Genomic DNA, 17,518 nt, shown 5'->3' with positions numbered 1-17,518 from the left:
CAGAAATAATGGAGGAAATTCTTAATTAGGAAGTTGAAGAGAGAGATAGTTCTGTTCTGAAATAGATTAAATAAACCCTTCCCGATATATTCATACCCCTGATTAAAAAGCAAAAAATGTATTAAAGTAGAATGGGTTACTGAAAGGATCTCTCTCATCCTAGCGTTAATCGTTAACCGCTTGTCGGCACGCCCATCTCCATTTGGTGGTTTGGTTTGAGCTGACGTTGCCATTAAATGAGACCGAGAATACTCCAATCAGTGCATCGCTCCGCCTGCCGTCAGGGAAGGAGAACAAAGTAATGTAGCCAATTCATAGAGGGGGATTATTAGGAGACATGGGGAATTTGGCCAGGACGAGGGGGTTACACCCCTACACTTTTCGAGAAACACCCAGGGATTTTTAATGACCTCGGTTTTACATCTCATGCGAAAGACGGCGCTTGTTTACAGTATAGTGTCCCCATCACTATACTGGGGCATTAGGACCCACATGGACCACAGGGTGAACGCCCCCCTGCTGGCCTCACTAACATCTCTTCCAGCACCAACCTTAGTTTTTACCAGGAGGTCTCCCATCCAGGTACTGACCAGGCTCATGCCCGCTTAGCTTCAGTGGGTTGCCAATTGTAAGGTGCAGGGTGACATGGCTGCTGGCTATGGTTGCTGAAAGGATAATGTGTCTAATTAAACAAATGTTACACTATTATCATAACAGGATTGCATAGAGAAAAGTATTATCATACATCATATTTGTTATTAACAACTGAATTCACAAAACCAAGAGGGTCACATTTATTCATACCTCTACATATTTCTTTATGTAAAATTAAACAAAGGCAGGTGTACTGTGACATTGTATTGTATGGAATTGCAATGGAAGCCACCAGAATTATATACTGGTATCTGAAGGTTTCTTATTTCCTTAGGGGTATAAAAGATGGTAATACATTACTACATTACAGGGAAAGCATTCAGTAGTCATATGTTTTTCATGGTCATTGCTCTCCACAAGTTTAGGGTTGGCTAAAATGCAATCTATAAAAAGTTTTAATGTCCATTAGTAAGACATTAAGTCCACTTTTGTAATGGCCATTTTGCCAGGAAAAGGACACAAGAATATCTTGCCATCATGGGCTAAACTTTATGTTTGGGAGGAAACTATAAATCTAAAGGCAACAATTGGATGGTCCAATACTCACTGGCAACTTCAGGATGCAAAGTGCCAAAATCTACCTTGTCTCATCTTCATAAACGTTGCTTTTATAGATTTGTTTGTAAAAAAGAAAACTCTTCTAATGGCAAACCACAAAGAAAGGGCAAAAAAGCTTACCAAATATAATCTGAATGACTTTCAAAACATTTTTTTTATGGTCAGATATAATTAAATTAAGCTCTTAGGACTTGCTCAGCAGCTCCATAGTTGAAAAGATGAAGTTCTTGTTGAGAGAAAACCACTGCACATGCATTGTGTGTGTGGGGGGTCTATTATGTTTATTTTTTGCAGCTTTGGGTCTTGGAGACTTTGTTAAAATAGGGGAAATAATTAACTTCAGTATGGACTCTAGCACTCAAAAATAACCTGACCAGCTCTTGTCCAGTGTGTGTGAAATCAGTCAGTGGGCTTTAATGCCACAGATCAGGACAGTTTTGTGATTTCTGGAATACAACAGTGTGATTTATACAGAATAATATAACACCAAACAATAATTTTACAGAAGAATGCAATGAGTATAAATAATTTAATTAAGTACTTTAAGTGTAACATACTCGCAGGCTTTGTGAAAATTTAATGTAATCATAAACAAAGTTTCATATATTCGCAGAGCCATGAGTGGTATGTCTACCTTATGACACAGTGAGAGAACTTTAAAAAAAATGCAACTGATGGCCACAAGGCCGTAAGGAAGAACATTCATAAAAAAAAATAAAACAAAGCAAAATGGTGGTATGGCACTTAGCATTACTGTCCAACAGCTCTAAGGCTCAGGTTTTGATTCTAACCTTGGAGCTGTAGTACAATATGTCTCTGTGCAGTCCTTATTTCCTCCCTATTTTGATGTCAGTTTTTGTCAGGTGTTCCAGTTTCTTTCCACCTACCAAAGACATGCTGGCTAGGTTTGATCTGCTATTCTAAATGGTCCCTTTCTCCATGACAACGCCATGGACTGATGTCCCATCCAGGGGGAGAGCACTAGTAGGCGCGCAGTCCCTCCTTGTGCCTCAGGCTTGCCAGACCGGGATAAGTGGCTTACTGATGATGGATGGAGTAATGAAAGCAAGCAGTCAAAAAGAAGGAAACTAAATCCTTTATGTGTTTATTAAAGCAGTGAGTAAGTTATTATTGCAGTGACAGAGCCCATTATACAGGAACATGAAACTATATATTATTTTGCAGAAATAAAATATCCATTTTGGTGGATTGCTCCTTTGAGGTAGGTGGACAGAAAGATGCAATTACTGTGGGACTACTATGACTCACAAGAGATTGTCAGTGTAAAATCTCTCTTGCACATGGTATAATTAATTGATTAGAGTAAGGTAATAAGACCAGAGAAGCTGGTGGTGGCAGCAGCTACTGAGTCTCACAAGGGTTTCCCAGAAATTAATGACACATTATGTTCAATTCCCACAGGAAAAAAAATAAATATTTGGTCCTGTAACATTTAACTGTCACAGATGTTGCAGAACATGTAGATTTTTAAGCAAATACGTGGAAAATGTCATAGGATTCTAGTAGAGATTTTATGAAGTACCATTTTTTCCTACGTTTCATTTAACAGTTTGAATGCAAGTTGTTCAGATATGTCTAACCTAGCTTTGATTGAAAATGAGATAAAACAAAAAGAAAATCTGCAGGGCATTAGTGTTGTCAGTAGTAAAGCATTTGCAGAAGTATTGCATAAAGGAGAAGATCATATTATTGGATATTTTCAGTTTTCAGATGGGAAACGATATTCCAATTTATCAGCACAAATGCTGTTACTAAAACTATATGGTTTTGATATGATGAATGATTTCTTTCTAGGAAAAGATATGTGCTTGAATTGATCTGATCTTTTCAAATAATCAGATAAAATGACAAAGGTAAAAATAAGAGAAACATTGGAAAACTGTGACCATGATGTGATCACTTATGAGTTATATTACAAAAATAAAAAAGACAGTCTAAAGCAATGGTTTATGATGTTAGTAAAGCAGGTTTCAGAATGAGAATGAGAATGAGACAGAGCCTAAGAGTAATAAATTGAGGTAAATTACAGGAAATAAGTAGAAAACGCATGGCTACACTTGCGCTAAAGGCACAAGAAAAAATAAGTGTTAACAAACTGTAGTCCAGAAAACGTTGGCATAAATTGTTTAATATATCACTATAGAAATGTTTTTTAATATTACAAAATGTTTTATACTATAAAGTTTATACAGAATAAAAAATTAAGATAAGGCCAAGCACAGCAATATCTTGAGATGCACACGCAGGTAAAAATGTCTCAAGAGCTAAGGACAGATTCAAACAAACATATTGTGCTTATGGGAGCCAAACTAATGTCAAGGGCCTTTTCCAATATTGAGATGGCAAACAAAATTAGTAAGGTAAGTATTAAAGTGTCATAGGGATACAAATGGTCTTATTATGGAAGATGAGGAGAGAATGGCAGATGTTTTCAAGGATTATTTTACTCAGGTGTTCAGAAATCAGGGAAGTTATAATATGAAACAATTAAAAGACAATCCTATTCAGTTTTAAAATATTACAGAATAGTTTATAAGGAGAATAAGGTATTAAGGGGCCTAGGTCTAGATAACTTTAATAATGCAAATTGCATGGACCAAATGGCTATTTCCCATGATTAAAATGACTCATATGACAGGGGATATACCTAATTACTTCAAAATAGAAAATATAATACTCGTTCATAAAAACAAAAGAGATCCAGGGGATTATAAACCAATTAGCCTAGCATCTGAAGTTATTGGAAAAATATGAGAAGCAAAATTGGAAGTTTTCATTAAAATGGTGTTTTGGGAGAAAGTTAACATAGATTTAGGTAAATAACCTCCTAGATCACTTTGATCAAGTCACTAGTATAGTACAACTATAACTTCAGGGCTAATGACATAATATATTCAGACTTTCATAGCACCAATTGAAAAACTAACCTTCAATTTTAAAGCTACATAAATGAAAAATTGGTAAAAATAGGAAGCAAAGGACGCTGATTAGATGTTAACTCAATCCACAATAAGTCCAAACGTTTAATAGAAATATGTTTTTGGACCACTGCTAATACTAATCTATAACATATCAGTAGTTTATACTTTTATGTAATAAAGTTACTGCACTTGTCAAATTTGCAGATTATACAAAATAATCAGTTTCAAAAGCTTTAAGCTTACAGTCTTGATCTATATTAACCTCCTAATATTTCAGAATGTTTTATTGTATTTTGTATTTTTCCCTTATCCTGTTGTGTACACTGTGTACACCTCACGAGATAATCACCAGGCAACACTAGGTAAAACCAGAGCACTTGGCATAAACCTACATGAATACAGGGAGAACATACAAACTTCACGCGGACTGCAACTAAAGAATTTAACCTAGCGCCCCAGTCCTGCAAAACAGCAATGCTAACCACTGAACCACCGTGCTGCCTGAAGAAAGATACAAGATGTGAAAAAAAGGGTTAACTGTTTTTTTTCTGCACAAAGACTTCTTTTGGTACAAGACGTTCCATGCTTAAACACTTTTGAGTTATGGCAGGGACGGGAGTTAACTGATAAGAGATTCCAAGTGCGAGCTGGAGACTCCCTAACCATGGGAAGAAGAGACCAGCCATTCAAAGTGTTCAAGGTCTGGAGAATGTCCGAACACAGGTGACCTCCCCCCATTACCATAGTAACAATTTGGGTCAGAAACAGCTGAAGTTTGCTATATAAACTGGGGCTTTACAACAATTCTCTAGACAATTCTTATTGTTCCTTGCATGCAATAAACTCAGTTGTTTAAACTTCATCTTCGGATCCATAACTTATTTGTCTGTTACAACATGCCCTTCTATGTGGTCTAACCTCTAAACTGTAGGTTCACCGCTAAAGATGTCAAATTATGTTACATTTTTAGCAGCTAATCACTCAAGAAGAGGATGATGTGCCTATGAATAATAGTATGTAAAGTAGGAATACAACAAAATACAGCTAAACAACAATTACATAGTAATACATGATAGGTATTATGTCTTCTACTCCATATCATTTAACACCAATTTATTGCACTGCGTGGTTCAAACTCAACTGCACAATTATGAAAATGCGCCTAATGTACATAACCTTCATGGTGTAAAAAACACACATACTGCTTATGTGGTAGCAACATAATTCCTCTGCAATACCGCTTTCCAGAACCAGAGTTATCTTACAGTGTATCACAACCATTTGACATTCTGGTCAAATGTGTTCAAGACATCATACTGTATGACTTATGTAAAGAATTAAAATCAGATTTTTAGTGCTAGAAATTATATAATTATTACTGTAATTAACTTGCTCGTGAGAATAAACAGCGGGTATAACTATACTTGCCCATGTGTTGTTTTTGTCAGTCAGGCAAACAAAACATTTAGGTCCTGTCATCCATCATGACCTGCCATCTAATCCAAAAATAGCAGCAATTTGTGGACCCTTGAAATGTTCTTTCCGCTTTTCTTTTTCTGTCTGGTAAAACTTTGAGACCCAGACATCTTAAAGCTGATGGCAATGATAGTGACCTGGGACAGATCCTCCTTCTTTCATTTGTGTAAAAAATTATGTACAATAGGCTCATCCATCTTTGAACTATGTAAGAACATAACAACGATTACAAATTAGATTTAGTGATGAAGCCTATTTTATATGCTTGGTTCCTAGTAGTTTAATGACCAAATAATTCTATTAAGCTGTAACTTGAAGGTTCTCGTTGACTTTGGTTTCAACAATGTGTCTAAGGAGTTCTTTTTACTCTTATTTACTCCCGTTTATGGGAATCTGTTTTCCATCTTAAATATTCCTAAACTTTATTTCTACCTGTGTTTCTTCTCCTTATATAGTTAATGATCTTCAAAAAGCCCTCTGATTTGATTTGGTCAATCAAATTCTGAATACCTGAGATAAGTCCCTACATAATGTTCTCTACTGAAAAAAAATAAGATTAAAAAGTCAGAAGGGTATTAAGAGTCTAATACTAAAAGATTCACTTAGTCTATCTGAGCATGATCCCTTCAGACCAAGAATTAGCCTAATTTCTCTCATTTGTAATGCTGTTAGCAGCCATATCTTTCATGCAGTATGTTGGCTAAAATGGAACACAATATTTCAAATGAGTTCTAACTAATGCATTGTATAATTTTAATATTACATCATTTCATTTGCAATTCATTGTTAACACTTAATATCATACAAAAGCATTCTCGTTTTTTCCATCACACTGTCTAAATTAGTCAGCATTCATTTCTATAGTTTTCTCATACTTCTGCTTCACTCACTGAATATATTCAGACACATAAAATAATAAGGTATCTGAATTATATCTTTAATGTTCGTTTTGCTGATGATAACATATTTGCAACCTCACCTAATTTTTTGTCATCACCATACCTGCTAAGTTTATTTTTTGTTGTTTTCCTAAATAGCAAAATCTATTTCACACTACTTCGAACTGTACTCACTGTTATTGCAATTACATAACAAATCTAAGAAAAGCAAATATTGATATATACATTGTGTCAAGTGCAGTATTATATTGTTCTAATGCACATCTCAATATAAAGCGGATGTGTAAACTTCTCACTAAGGGCTCTGTTGTTCTTGTGGTAATTGTTTTTGTACTTTGCAGCATCTGTAACTCAAAGCAGCCTTTATAAAAAAGCAGTCTCAATGCAGTCATCAAAAAAGTGAAGACAATGATATTTGATATTTTTTCAGGGGAATAATTGCAGATACACCAACATGACATAGGCAACCACCAGGAATGTGAAAGCGATGGGCCTGTGAGATTTATGAAACACTTAATGTGTGAATCAGGTTACCCTTTTTCACTTTGTAGTGACTCTTCTGGGCTTTACGGAGTAAACTGGAAAGCAAAGCCAAGCATGGTCAGCTCATGTCTGTCCAGTTTCAGTGACTCTCAGCCAGTTGCATTCCACAGCAGAAATAATTCTGGTCACAGTCATATAATGACATAACTCAGTAAAACTAGACATATCTGTTTGCCACTCAGGTAGTCTTTCAACCATTGTGTCCCATGTTGTGAAATGTGCAGCATTGCACATCTCATCCATGTTTTTGAATCCCTTTGAATATATACTGATGGAAAAAAGAAACACAACACCTTCTCCTCCACACTCTGGCCCTCCCATCTGCATGGAACAGGCTGAAGAGCGACTCATCTGTGAAGAGGACCTGATGCCACTGTTGACAAGTCCATCGCAGCCTCTGACTGGCCCAAGCCAGTTGGGTGTGACGTCTAGGAGGTGTGAGCAGTGGGTCTCTTTGCTCTAAGGCCAGCAGCATGGAGCCTCACTGTCCTGTCACTAATGTGGCATTGAGTCTGCCGGCAGTTTCAGCAGTAGGCAGATCTGAAACAATCTCTCAGATGGACCAGTCTATGTGTCGGTCACGCTCTGTGGTCACTTGAGGGCAACCGGATCTTGGACGGTCATCTACCCTGCCGGTCTGCTGAAACCTTCTCTGCAGTCAGGACACAGTGGAGTGGCTTACTCCATAGTGTCTGGCAATGCTGGCACATGAGATGCCTGCCTGCAGCATGCCAATGGCCTTTGAATTAAGGCCTTTTTAAAGGTGACCCGATCAGGCATTGTTCAACCTGAACTTTGTTGTGTAAAAGTGCACCTAACAAGCTTTTATGTGATTGAGTTGCAATGCATTGCACAAGCTGTATTGCTGGTCAGAGGGCTTAAAACAAATTGACAACTTTTTGTGAAAGTACATAAGCTATTACTATTGTATTCTCATTCCAGGAAATGTTGCGTTTCTTTTTTTCCATTTATATATTTATTTATAACCCAACTGTGCTTTATTTAGTAGGATAAATGTAGTATTGTACAGCTTTACTGAAATTATACCACAAGCATATAAAGTTGCTCTATCAGGGGGACAGCTTGAATGAGACATTTCTGCAAAAAACTTACTAACTAGATTTGATAGTGGACTGCCCACTCAAACTGATTTTTTCCAACTATTTTCCAACATGATTGGCTCTTTCTTGACATTGTGCTCTGGGCAAATGGGCAAGTGATATTTTTTTTTTCAGAGCTCGGGCTGGACTTTGCATGTATCCCATCAATAAATACATGGTTTTTCCAAACTATCACCCTCCACTCCTGTTTTAGAGCCTTTTAGTGCACAATCCTGTCATAAATAAGGATGCCTTTTCTTGTTGTTGCAGTTTTATTTATATCTTCTCTTTTCTGACTGTTCTTTTCTCCCCCTTGCCATTCTGCAGGCATACAATGCCATTCTACAATATATGGATATTGTCAAATGTTTGTATCACAGCAGAAGCATGTTTTTAAAATAAATCATGAAGGAGACAATTTTTCAGTTTAGATATTTTCTCATTAACTTCTCTCAGCAGACAAATCAATGCAATTCTAAAAAACAAAAAAGATACAGTTTATTAAGCATATGTGCTGCTTCTGTACCTACAAATCATTAAACATGATGTTATCTGATACTCATAGAGTTTTTGATTGATGCCAAACCTCCCATGGTGGTAGAAGAGGTGCTTTTTATACTCATCCAAGAACAACAGAGTGGATCAACAAATGGACATTCTCTGACCACAGAACAACCTAGATCACTAAGAGTGATGAAAAATCAAACCAGATTTGATTACCTACTAATGTTAGTTTGCGGACTCTGAACAACATCCATCAATTTATACCAAAAATATACAGCTCTTAAAATTGTGATGTGTGGCTTGAATTTCTGTGTGTGCTAGTGAAAATTGAGGATTTTCTATTTTTTCCCACATATCAACCAAACTCAATGATGGAAAAGCACAGACTGTACAAAGTAAATACAATAAATACAAGTCTAATAATATACTGTTGGCTGTGTTACTATTGGTGTAATTTTGGTCAATGCATTCAGCATCTTTCTTATGATATTGTCTTCGATAGATACAACACAGAACACAATAAAATACATCATGGCCAGAACCTGAATGCTTAGATTTACAAAAGACCTACATTCAATGAAAAAAACCAACATAAACACTCTCTTTTCTGTTTTTTCCTAATTGATGTTTTAAACCATTTGGGACACTTTTTGACTAACTTATGTATTAGCATAAATCTGTTCAGGACTTCAAGGAGAATCTTTCTAATCTTTTGCCATCCATTCTCCACTAAATCCATACATATCTTTACTCATACTCATTTACATCTCATTCCTGCAAAAGCTGCATCTGTTCATGTGAAGCAAACAATTAAGTAAGAATATGGATGTTGAGAAAACAAAGGCTGAATGACAACAGAAATAGCAAAAAATCTAAACATTTATCCCAATAAGGTAAGATTCCAACTAAAATGTTCATGAAACTGTGTGATTTTATCTGCAATGTCTAATGGAGTTAATAAGGAATGTTTGGAAGGTACAAAAGTACCACATTCATGATTAACCTATCAGGATCTATGTTAGATTAATCTACAGTATGATAGATTTAATCTACTGTAAATTGAATACTTTTCAAGCCACCCGTATCTTGATTATCTGTTTCTCCACTGTCCATAGTCTTCTCTGACCTCTGATCCAACAGTGTCTGAAGGCAAATGCTGCTTACTTGAGACTGGGGCTCTTGTTTTTCTTGCTTTGTTTAACTGCATGGAGACATGTTTAATTTATGACAGTTAATAAAGTAAAAATCCTTGCTTATGGAGTTAGTTAGTCTAGTTGTGTCTGAGGACTAAGGAGGAAGTTCACAGGCTTTTCGTCCTGTTTTTTGCTTCTTCAGGAGGATCCTAACAACTGTTTTATTTTAAGCAGAAGTCAGCAGCACCTGGTTTAATGGCTTTCACTGCTGCGCGTTCCAGTACCTATTCTCATACCAACGGTCCTGTGATTGCTTTTGAGTTCCTGCTATGGTACGTACTCCAGATTACTTTCTCGCTTGCCTCCATTTTTCCCCCAGTTTCTGTTCCTTCTATTTCCACCTTCCAGGAGCTTCTTCCTGTGGCAGTTTGATGGCAGTTTTTTCCCTTTCCCTCTGCTCAAGTTGGTTCACTTTACTATTTGTACAGACACAATGTATCATTATTAAATAATGTTAAATGAATAAAACTGCTAACTTGTTCTTACTCATTTGAGGCCTTCACTGCTTTGAAACTCCATTCCATTCCAAAACTTCCTCTGAAGTTAAAAAATATCTCACAATGCATTCTTACTATTAGAATTCACTATTACTATTAGAAGTATTACTAGGTGCAACACTTTTACTAACTGCTAAGTACTAAACTCCTTCATTGATGGCATAACTTTTTTTTGTCTCACCCTTATGTACTTGACCCCATAAAAAGCCAGAAATGGACTGAACTGTCACTTCTGCTCTTCTACTCTTCAAACTATCTCCTCAACAAATAAACCAAGTCGTTTTTCAATAACAATTTCATTGCTATTCCAGTATCCTCCCTGCAATGGTCATATCATTTTTGAAACTGATTTCCCCCTGATCTCAGAAAGTTCCTTAGAACATCAAGTTTGTTGGCTTATTGGCTAATTCTGGACACCGCCTGATTAAAAGAATCTCAGTTGCTGGATCTTGGATAACTAGCATGAGTATACTGTATCAGGATAAGTTCCTTCTAAACTTATAGGAATATGCTTAATATAGAACCCGTTATGCCATGGGTACAGTATTGGTACAGGTGGTGGAAATCATTTCCTCTTCAGCTGTATAGCTGCAATTGATGCTATTCATATTTGGCACAATCTGTCTGACTACCTCAGTGGGGCTGGACATCTAATTTTTACATCCAGGTAGTCAACATATGACTTATGACCTGCTTCCTATTTCCACACAGCCCAATCATCTGTCATAACCATGCTCATATAGTTAACTAAACCTATGAACAAAGCTACTCCTGCCCATTATTGTACAAGTTATTTCTAGTATACTATACACCTTACGTGCCATACAAATGTTACTACATAGCTGCTTCTTATATCTATACATCCTTGTTAGCTGGTCATTTGGCAGACACCTGTACAGTACGTATAGCCAGGTGGCCATGGTTATTGAAGCTTGAATATTTGCCTGTTTCTTCCTTCAGATGATTTCCACTCAAAGTCTGAAGACATACTGGTGGGTTGTCCCTGTGTGAGTGTGGACATGTTGGTGTTTGGGTCTGTCCACCCTGCACTGGACTGGTGTTCTGTCCAGGGTGTATCCTGCCTTGCGCCCATTGTTTGCCAGTAAATATTCCGGTTCCACCGTGACCCTGATTTGGAGGAAGCAGATAGAAAATGGATGGTTTCAGAGATGGATTTTTGAGTGGAAGCCCTCATTTTCCAAGTTTATATCACCTATATCTATTGGGAAATTACCCAAAAAAAGACACTGTAATAGATAAATAAAAGCTTTTCATCTGATGAGTCTGAATTTAAAACTCTTTGTCTTGGCAACAAGATTTATTTGGAGGAGGGATTGTGAATTTTACAATGCTGAATGCCTACAGCCAACAGTGTAGCTCACAGATCTGAGAACATCCGAATTTTTCAATTTCATTACAAAAGAAAACAATGAACCAAAACATAATTCATAAAATGTCAAATGGTATTGTCACCAAACCCAAATTTACAAAAATTCAATAGATTTTCATATTAAATTAAAACATTTTGGTAAATAAACTGGTTCTCTACAGTGTTATATAGAGTGCTGAGAATAAAAAAAAAACAATCATAATATGCCTGCATATGAATCACTGATGAAACAACCTAAAGATTTTAACCTATAGTTTGTCTAGACTGAAAATGATTATTCCTGGAATTCAGTATGTTTTGTCTATGCCATAATTTGTATGTTAATTTAACCATTAGGTTCCTTTTTTCAATGGACCTCAAATACCCACATGTATCAGTATAATACAAATATATAAGTGGAATTGTTTGGAAGAAATAAATTACATTTTGGATTGACTTCCAAAAAAGCAATGATGTGATATTTATAAAATAATAACAAAGAACTAATGTGTAATATTATAATTCTAAAAATATTATTTTTCCATATACAACTTCACTGAAGACTTGTTTATTATGCAGGGAACATGGAAAACCACATATACACATAAGTCTAAATAGTTAATATTTTCTAGTTTAAATTTCCCTTAGTAGATGCGTTTCACCTTTCAGCACCTTTCAGCAGAACTAGCTACAGTCTGTCTTTTTTAATTTTACTTTGTGTTGTGACATACAAAATGGTGATAATATTTATATACTGTATCAATGTTCTGTTTCTGACTCATAACCTTATCCTACTGTATTTACTTTCATAGAATTTCTAGTAACTGGACTACCCCCCTGACAAGGAAGACAATAGACAGATCAGAAACAAAACATCAATGTGCACCCATGTACAGAATCTTTCTATTTTTATATATCAAAGAAATAAACACACAATATCTAAATTGTGTAAGTGCTCTTTTTTGCTACAATGCTCAAAAAGGTGCATGTTGTAATTTAACATAATGAACAGAAATATTTAAATCAACATCTCCCTTAAGCCAATTAATCTGCAATGTATTTAGATTTTACTGCTCTGTATTGCTTGAAATTATCTACTGACTGCAGATGCATAACAATTTTTGCAAGCATCTCAAAGTCTTACATTGAACATTAACTAATTTAATGAAAATATATTTTAATTATTATTTTTTTGCATATTGTTTTTTATCAAAACTGAAATTTGAAACTTCACATATTTTCAGAAGCTCACTTTTATTATTCAAAATATAAATGGCTCAGTTGCTCAATCAGTTTCTTACAAAAAAGTACATGACAGAATGCAGAAAAAGCATCCATTTTTGTATTCACAGCCAAATAGTTCCTTCAAACAAATACACTGTTACATTGCAACAAAAAACTACAGCCAAATACGGTATGCCTTGAGTCTTATTTTTTCCTATAGGGGCAAATCCAGCCCCTATTTTGTGATAGACTAAGCTTAAGCTTTAATAAGAAAAAATAAGTAACAAAATATTAAAAACTATTCAAATAAAGGGCAGGCTATCAATTAATTAACTTGTAATTACTGTACTAATCGCAAATTATTATATTTCAAAGCCTGGACTGAAGTTATCATGCATAAATAAACCAATACATAAAATCACTAACTTGTGTAATATTATTATTGCTCTTGTTGTTCAGAAAAAAATACATTGTAGTTAGCATTTTAAAATTATTCCTCTCTCACTGTAGGTAAAATGCAGAAGATCAATTCATACATTTACACTTAAGTAGTTTTACATATTTATTTTTTTAAGTAAAGCCATGATCTTCATTTAGGGCAATATGGATTTAATTGGATGGATGTAACAGTGAAGAAGAAATGATCACTATGTACAGTATATACACTAACTAATATTGAATCTCAATAAATTTAGAAAAATAGACATTCAAATATTAAAAAAATCTTATTATATTGTATTAGAAATCATTTTCATTTTTACAAATCTATCTGATTTGCTTATTTGGAAATAAAAGCTCTTACAGGAATTATGACTTTTTACTTTTTTACTTCACTTCACTGTGTGGTAGGTTATGCATCTATTTAATTTTGTAAAACAAGGTTACGGGTGGCACCTTAGAGCATAGTTAAACCAAAAAATTAAATTCAGTGTCTGGTACAGTATATGCACATAAAAAAAACTTTGAACAACAACAAGGCCACATAAAACAACAGTGAATACTCAGCAAAACCATTCTACAGAGCACTTTTGCTGTTAGTGGGAAAGAGCAATGCCTTTGTATCAGAGGTAAACCCACTGCTACATGTACTGTATATCTTTGATTGCTGAAGTATTTCTAAGGATATTTTTTGTGTTACAACATTAACACAAGAAATCCTTCATGATGGATTTGATTCCCCTTCATAGGAAAAATTCCTTTCTTCTCACCATTATTATGGTACAAAATGTGATTTATTATACATTTAGAACATTATTCATCTGTGGCAGTGAAGCTTCTTGGGAAACATTTATTAATATGGTCATTCTCTGTTTGGTCCAGAAGATGGCAGACTTTACTGCAAAATGTTTTCTCAGCGTTTTCGGCCACATTCCACCAAATTGTTCAGCACAGAGAGGGTAAAAAATTGAAATGACCTAGCCATATTTTTTAAATGCATTGAGAAGAGACATGTTGTTATATCTGTAGAGCTATGCTTCAGTTAATTGTTCATTTGCGTGTCTCCCTCCTGACGTCCTTGGGATTCAATGGGCTAACTTAACAAAGACTATAAATAAAATCCTTAACATTTTTGTCCATTATTTTAATTTACTTTATGCTATTATTTTGAAGTAGGTTCACAAACTTCATAATAATAATGAAGATTTACACAATTTACATTATTTAAAATTATTCTTTTGAAATAAAAAAAACAATCCCCAAAATGAAACTGATTCAAGCACTTTTTTAAGTATTTATGTGAAATGGTCAATTAACCAATAATTGTTATTCTATAAAGTATATTACTACAATAATAGCTTTAAAAAGTAATTAACACACAACTTTATTTGATTGCATTTGTTTACCTTTTGAATAAATCAAAACTAATTTATAATGTTGCATTAATTTTGCAAGACTTCAGATGTTCTTTGTGTTTTTCAAAAATAATCACACATGGTTTATTTATTTTAATTCTGTGATATTATTAATATCACATATTTTTGAATGAAGCATTTGGATCTGTTTTTGACTCAAAAAATCCACTCAACAAATGCCAAAGTCTTAGCATCACATGTTAAGTAACTCACCAAATGTAAATTATTTAAGACAGATACATGGACCAAGTAAAGAGTTTGGGATTAATACTTGTAACATGACACAATTTTGGTACCATTTAAATTAGTTAGAAAAACATGTTGCGATGCAATTATGCCATGATTCAGAACTTTATCATTGTGCTATGCTTTTCGTGTTTACTTTTAAGGCTAATAATATGTTAGTTTATACTGCAGGTATCAAAGTTGCTATTTAACAGTTCTGTATTATGTTGTTTTTCATTGTATATGATTTCACTCATAATCATGCAATAAGGCTGCTTGTATCTCTGACAAAATATTTACACAAACTTCTCTACATATAGCCTGTCAATATTTATAACTTAATCACATTTGGAACTTTCCATGGAAAGTATGTAAAACTCTATATGTACAAATTGGTAAGGTGCTATATAAACAAAGGTCTTGTATAATATTATGTCAGTTGTTTATGTTGCAAAATGTCTAATGTTTACATACCTCTGACTGTACCACATCTGCACTTGAGATGCAAAAAAAGATAGCTTTTTCTTGTTTTTCACAAAACACTTCTTTTAGAGCTGTACTGTATATCAGAAAGGCTAGAAGCTCACAACAAGCTTTAAAATCTATTTGAAATTTGAAATATTTTGTATTGCTTGATAGTTATTTTTTCAGTTTTCATTTTTCGACAAAAACTCAAACCTCAAACCTCAAACCTAAATGGAAACACAAAATCAAATTAAAATATGGATCTTATATTCTTTCTATTGCTTACTTTATTTTCTACTGATGTGTAATATTTATAACTACTAAAAAGAGAAAAGTAAGTATTATTTTAGTCTTGCAAGTACTGTACAGCTAACTATGCAGACATATAAAAACAGAATTCTTCTAAATTTGTCTGATCTTTATGACAGTAAAAAAATCTCTTTAAACTTGTGTTAAATACAAAAAAATGGAATAAGGTAAAACTAAAAGTAGATTTAATTATGTTTATTGTAATGTTGTTAAAAAGAGCCAAAAATTAAATAAAATAATTCCAACATTTCTATTTATAGCTCTGACATCCTTGATAGACATTAATTTATCACACTAAATTAGAAATATATATTGGTGTTCACAATGTTTATGTGAAAAATAGTTTTAGACTGTTATTACATATTTTAAGACCTTGTAATCATGTAATTTTTATTTGAAAAATGTTGCTTTTGAAAAAAGGGATCATGATAGCATTGAGGGAGGGCGTTACTGATTAACTGAATTAATCATTTTTTGTATCTTTATAAACTGAAAAGTAAGGATACAAAAAAGCGGACAACAATGAATTAATATTCAATATGCTTCTTTATATATTTTAGTTAAAGTATGGAATACAAAACAGATCTCACATCATGATGTTCTAAAACAATTTTTGGGGCATGTGAATAAAAAATGTGTACAGTACGTATGTACGTTGTGAGGAATGCATTAATAAACATTCCTGCACATTAAAATATAAATCATATCAACTATATATAATAAAATAAATCTAAATTAATCATTTGTGGTAACCTCAGAATAAGAGAGTTAACACACTCGGTCTAAGTAGACCCGTTTTGCCACAGCTAGAACTCATCAGTAGTCTTGCTTTTCCATAACCCTTTTTGGTATTTTATAATTTCCTAATGAACAAAATATGTCAAGTATTTTTTTCTTTTTATATCAAAAATAATTTATATATGTATTCAGTATGCGTGTTCATCAGTATAGGAAGATTTAAATTTACAGTCTGATACAACATTTTTACAGCCAAAGTAAAAGTAAAGTAAAAATAAGAATTCACTACTAGGATCACTTTCTAAAAGGATGCATTTTTTATTACACACATAATGAAAAATAAACATTTAATTAATGGATTTTTTTACTTGATATGTAATAATAGCATAAGGTTTATAAAGCTCTGTGGATAACTAAAATTTGTCACTATAAATTGATTAAAACTACAAGATTCCTTGTATTTCAAAAGCTATATTAAACCTGTGTCAAATGGCATAAGGTGAAAAATTACTTGCTTCAAAAGATTTGTTTTGGAAGATTAAGAAAACAATTACAGCAGTCTTTATCGGCCTGTATAGGCTATTTAAATATAGTTTGCTCATATCTCTTTAAACTGCAGTTTTCACAAATGCAGATTATTTTTCAATCCATTTGGCTTAAATTTATGTAATTACATATGAATTCTGTTTTTTTGCCAATGGATCTACTTCATTCCCTAATTGAGAGTACTTTGGATGTCCTTAACACTAGTGTAACCTATTATTTAACTGCAGAGGAACATACTGTATGCATAAAAAATCCAATGATGTTATTTACAATTAGCAAAATATGATTAATTCTAAATTAAATAAATATATGTCTATGACATACAATTAATTTAGAATGAATAACTGTAACAGTCTAACAGTATTTAATTAAATAGACTTATATTAGTTTCCCTTTTTGCTATCTTGATCCAAATTCAAACCT

The 17,518-nt window shown here is 33.8% G+C and overlaps 1 long non-coding RNA gene across 1 annotated transcript in view; it reads left to right on the top strand.

The window, feature by feature from the left end:
- Positions 1–11,761, top strand: part of LOC107076999 (uncharacterized) — a 28,479-nt gene extending 16,718 nt beyond the window's left edge. Inside the window, exons 2-3 of the long non-coding RNA XR_001478116.2 lie at positions 10,044–10,141; positions 11,327–11,761. This is a non-coding gene — a long non-coding RNA (uncharacterized lncRNA). The remainder of the gene's footprint in view (positions 1–10,043; positions 10,142–11,326) is intronic.
- The last annotated feature ends 5,757 nt before the right edge of the window (positions 11,762–17,518 follow it).

The sequence above is a fragment of the Lepisosteus oculatus genome, chromosome 2 (genome assembly GCF_040954835.1).
Source record: "Lepisosteus oculatus isolate fLepOcu1 chromosome 2, fLepOcu1.hap2, whole genome shotgun sequence".
NCBI classification, from domain to species: Eukaryota; Metazoa; Chordata; class Actinopteri; order Semionotiformes; family Lepisosteidae; genus Lepisosteus; species Lepisosteus oculatus.
This window is presented reverse-complemented; position numbering and strand designations above follow the sequence as displayed.